General features: G+C 33.2%; 1 non-coding gene across 1 annotated transcript; it reads left to right on the top strand.

The window, feature by feature from the left end:
- Positions 1–3,425: 3,425 nt before the first annotated feature.
- TRNAS-GGA (transfer RNA serine (anticodon GGA)) lies at positions 3,426–3,512 on the top strand. Its single transcript has one exon. It is a non-coding gene; the product is annotated as a tRNA-Ser (tRNA).
- Positions 3,513–5,610: the final 2,098 nt, after the last annotated feature.

Genomic DNA, 5,610 nt, shown 5'->3' with positions numbered 1-5,610 from the left:
GATGATGGAGAGTTGGCCGAAATGGGCACTAAATACTTTTCGAGAGATCTCCTCCAAATCATTAGTATGGCTATCGAAATCGTGAGCATCAGCATGTAGGTTCCAGATCCAAGTGGTAGTATCAGGCCCTTTAGCTATTGTTCTTGAGAAATGACCGGGTCTGGCCCATTGCTCGAAAGAAGTTTTTATGGGATCCCTATCTACCAAAATTTTTACTTCTGGTTCCGGCGAACGAATAATCATTGAGTCCTCCTCTTTCCGGACAACACGTACAAAGAGACTCGCCAACAGTTAAGTAATTAGTGAACCTATGAGAGATGTTTATACTTAGTTCTTTCTCTACTATCTCCCATCTATCTATTTTCTTTAGTTATTCACTAGAACAATTATGATCTGGAAGTTGATCCGGGGCAAGTGTTCGGATCTATTATGACATAGCCACGAGGCGCTCAACGGACACTTTTTAATCTTATAAAACCTTTTCAGGTATTTGAATTGACGCAAAAACAATTTTTTTGTGCAACTCAGTATATTCATATCTCAATTATAAGTTCCTAAATAGAACTACTTTATGTCTTACATAGAACATTTTACTTATTACTTTACTCTATTCCAAATCGCGCAAGCAGTCATTAGTCATTACTAAACTAAGAGACATTCCAGTATTGATATTTAGTCATTCGAAAGCCTCTTTTATTAGTTTTAATAGGAATAAAAAAAAATGGATTCTCTACTCTATCTGTGTATCGGTTATTCCTACGAAATACCGGACGAAATAGAAAAAAACGATCTTAGAAGGGATATAATGAAATTCTTTGATTGGTTCTTTCCAGAGAACCGTTTTATTTGACTGATGGGGACAACAAACAAAACTATTTTACAAAACAATTTTATTATAACAAATAGAATTTCTTATTTTATTATAAATATAAAGATTATTATAAAGAGTAAATAGAAAAATATAAAAATTCTAAATAATACTAAATAAAATAAGAAATAAACAGAGCGCTCTTATTCGAAACGCCTTGTGATCTTCAACCAATTCTGTGCTTCAATATAATTACCTGGAGTAAGCGCTATAGCTTGTTTCCAATACTCAGCGGCTTGATCGAACCAAGCCTCTGCAATTTCAGAATCTCCCTGTCGAATGGCCTGTTCTCCCCGGTCGGAATAGGCAGTTAAATTCCTTCCCTTAGAACCGTACTTGAGAGTTTCCTACTCATACGGCTCAGCAGTCAATTCTTTTGGTGTCCCATTTTTTAATCTACCATAATATATAATTATATAATTGAATAATTGAATGAGATTTCTCATAGATCTATCTCATTTTTTTTCTCGAGTTAACCAAAAGAGATTAATTGCATGAGTTTCAAACTTTAATTTTGATTAATAATTTAATCAGTTTTAGTTTTATCTTTTTTCCCACCTTCAGAAGAATAAAGCATAGGCATTTTCACTATCATTAGAATTTTCTAAAAGGTAACTATCTCGGTTTCATATATAAATTTCTATAGAATCTTTGAAAAAGACTTTCTTTCATAAGAAAGAAAAGACTTACTATCTTTGGGATCTGATTCTACACCGCTGCTCAATACCTTAGGGGATCGACTCTATTACATAAGTTGATTCCTAACTTTTATCTCATATCGTGACATAAGTAAGCAGTTCTTATTGTATCGGCCCAAAACCTCACTAATTGATCTTTACGGTGCTTATTCTTTCTATCAATTAGATCCTTTCTTTATCCATAGACTAAAGGATCTAGGCATACCTATTTCTTCCTATTTGGACTTCTATGAAGTTTCTTTCTTTTTCTTTGCTACAGCTGATAAAAATCGTTGTTTTGGACACGATAGATATGATATGTAGAAAGCCTATTTTCTAGTATTTATTAGCGGATTTGCTCTTTCTTTCCTTTTTTTCTTTCTATAGTGGAGATAGTCGCACGTAATGACAGATCACGGCCATATTATTTAAAGCTTGTGGTAAGAACGGGTTTCGTTCTAGTGCCCTAAAATAATATTCCAAAGCTTTCGTATGTTCTCCGTTCCTTGTGTGGATAAGACCTATGTTATAGAGTATATAACTTCTATCATAGGGATCAATTTCTAGTCGCATAGCTTCATAATAATTCTGTAAAGCTTCCGCATAATTTCCTTCGGATTGAGCCGACATCCGTTGCGGTCGTCTTCGATTCAAAGAATCTCCGTTCCAGAACCGTACGTGAGATTTTCATCTCATACGGCTCCTCCCTTTTTATGTGCATAATGAGAATAATACATGGAATCATCAAAAAAGATTGAAATAATTTCATTATGAACCGAACGGGGCTAGTGTTTTTACAAGAAATCTCTAACCAACCTTCCTGTAAAAGATCTTTTCTTAACATCAAGTATCTTGGTACTAAATAAAAATGATAACTCTAACAATTTCTTTGTTCTTAACACCCCTTAATTTCCGGGAATTAGTCACTTCAACAGTCTTCGATGGTTATACGGGTATCCAAAATACGAACGAGATGGATATTTGTTGTACCAACCATTCTTGTTAATCCCGATTCCGATAAAGAAAAGGTATAATTTATAACAAAGTTTTCGTATTGTTGATTCCTAGGCGTAGTGCTTCTTTCCCTATGCTGCCTATTGGTACTAGTGAAGTAGGGTTGACCTAACCCATAGGTGTAACCTTTCGCTCAATACTAGAATCTAAAATTGAAGCATCTGAGGCTGCATTAATCGGGGATACACGACAGAAGGAATTGTTTTATTTACAAACTTCACCTTCACAATAAGCGTAGATTTATTTCAATAATCTTTTTATTTCTCTCCCAAATAATGTATCTTTCTCCGAAGACTGAAATCGGTAAAGAAAAAAACATCAAATCGCACCATCTCTGTAATAGGTGAATGCCTCTTTTTCTCCTGAAGTTGTCGGAATTATTCGTAATAAGATATTGGCTACAATTGAAAAGGTCTTATCAATAAAATTTCCATTTATCCGAGATCTGGGCATAGGTAGCAATCCATTCTATAATTTCTTTTACTTACCTCTTGTGGGAAAATGATCCCACAAACAAAGAAATTGTACAGTACGAAATAACATAAAAATAAAAAAAAAAATAGATCAATTGATTCGTTCTAATTCATTGATTTAATTTGGTATAAATATTGTAAGTAAAAAGAATAACTATTGGAAAAAGATGGGAGCGCCGTCTTCGCAAGAATGAAATGAATAGATATATATCTTTTTTTAACAGTTTTTCACAAAAAAAAATTATTTTTATCCCCCCCTTGAAGGAAGGGTTTTTCTTTGATGAAAAGTTTTCTATATTTTTTTATAGTTAGAATTGACTGTACGTACCTATCAAAAAATCTAATATGAATGACTCACTATTCACTCGGTTTCTGGGCCATAATCATTATGTAGGAGAGATGGCCGAGTGGTTCAAGGCGTAGCATTGGAACTGCTATGTAGGCTTTTGTTTACCGAGGGTTCGAATCCCTCTCTTTCCGTACCTTTCACCTAATTCACCAATCTTATTAACAGCAATGTATCAAAGCAAATAACAATGGATACCATTATTCCAACGGTTAAGTTAGACCTTTCTTTTATTTTGATATAGATTCTTTATTCCTATGTTCCGCAGTACAGAAAATAACATACTGGAAAGAGTAGACAACAGGGAATGAGAATCTCCCTACCGATCCGTGATCCATGAATGGGAGAAAAATCCCCGTATCAAACTCCTTACTTTGATGGGTCTTTTTGCTTAGGCGAAAAGGGAAAAATTGTCCGAACCCTTGTTTTATTGTTTTATTTTAATTAGGTTTAAGTCTGACGAGAATAATATTCTACAACCAGCAATTCATTTATTTTCAAACCGACCCATTGACTATCTATTATTTGATTGACTAATCCTTTATATTGGAATGGTTGAAGGGTCAAATGTTTTGGCAATTCCTCGCGGGGGGATGAATCAAGATAATTTTGAATCAGAGCTCTAGATTTTTGTTCATCCCTCGCTGTAATAATATCGTGGGGTTTGCAGCGATAACTTGGTATATCTACTATACGACCATTAACTAAAATATGTCTATGGTTAACTAATTGGCGGGCTTGGGGAATAGTTGAAGCCATACCCAATCGAAAAAGGATGTTATCCAAACGCATTTCAAGTAATTGTAGTAAAACCTGACCTGTTGACCCTTTGGCTTTTCCGGCAATACGAACGTATTTAAGTAATTGTCGTTCTGTAAGACCATAATGAAAACGCAATTTTTGTTTTTCTTCTAAACGAATACGATATTGAGATTTTTTACTGGAACGTGATTGGTTTCTAAGATCGCTTCCGGCTTTAGGCCTTTTACTAGTTAGTCCCGGTAAAGCCCCCAGACGGCGTATTTTTTTGAAACGAGGCCCTCTGTAACGCGACATAAAGACTCCTTATTTTATTGAAATTTCATAAATTAAAACTAAACTAAATGATAATAAATAAAGCGAAATCTACTAAAGTATTGTACCACAAAGAATAATTAGATGAATTGTATAAATATCCGGACCTTATTGTATTTGTATATGTCTAAAAAAAACTAAAGATTCTTTTCTTGATTTGTTATACCGAGATCGAGCTCCTCTAATTTCTAATTGTAGGTTCCTACGACACAGTAGATCGGTGACTCTTGGAAAAAAGGGGAAAGAAGCCTTTTCAATATTCTTTGATTTCACATTATCAATTATGTTATGTAAAAAATCAAACAAATAAAGAAAAGCCTGCTATCGGAATCGAACCGATGACCATCGCATTACAAATGCGATGCTCTAACCTCTGAGCTAAGCGGGCTCACATAACAAAAATTGTACATATATAGGAATTTAGTAAACTACTGGGATCTTAATTATTAACTGTTCATTCTTAGTTTTCATAATGAATAGAAATCTAATGAATATAAATATAGAATAGAATTTCAAATAAATATTTGAATGAATAGATTATAGAACATAACGATTAATATTCTAAAAATAATCTAATAATTCTAATTAGATCAATTATAAATTGAATTAATTATTAATTAATATTTTAATATTAAAGTATTAATAAATTTACTTTTTTTTAGTCATTTTGAGTTATGTTCTAGAGGGTCTGCTTTAAGGAAATGAAAAGGAGAAGAAGAAAATGAGAAAGAAGAAAGAGAAGGGTGTAATCGAGATAAATGCAATCCAGATCATAATGAAAGATTCCTCTGTTTTCAGTCAGAAAAATAGAAGATAAGACGAAAAAAAAAGAAAGAATCGACCGTTCGAGTATTTCAAATTACACGAGAAAAATGATAGAAAAGAAAGGAGGGCGTGTATAATATATATTGGTATATATACATCTATATTGAATTGCGGATACAGAAATGTTAGAATCATTTCTGATTGGACCAACACTAGATCTCCGATAGAGATGAAATGAGATAAACAATAAAAAAAAATAGGAGTAAACACGATTCGATATAGGAATCGGTATCTAATACATTCAATGGTTCCGAAAAAACAATAACAGAATATAAATGAAAGGAAAAAAAAGGAAAAAGAAAAAGGGGAGGAGGGGCATCATAATCATAATGA

The sequence above is a fragment of the Corylus avellana genome, unplaced genomic scaffold (genome assembly GCF_965113065.1).
Source record: "Corylus avellana unplaced genomic scaffold, dhCorAvel1.hap1.2 HAP1_SCAFFOLD_279, whole genome shotgun sequence".
Taxonomy (NCBI): domain Eukaryota; kingdom Viridiplantae; phylum Streptophyta; class Magnoliopsida; order Fagales; family Betulaceae; genus Corylus; species Corylus avellana.
This window is presented reverse-complemented; position numbering and strand designations above follow the sequence as displayed.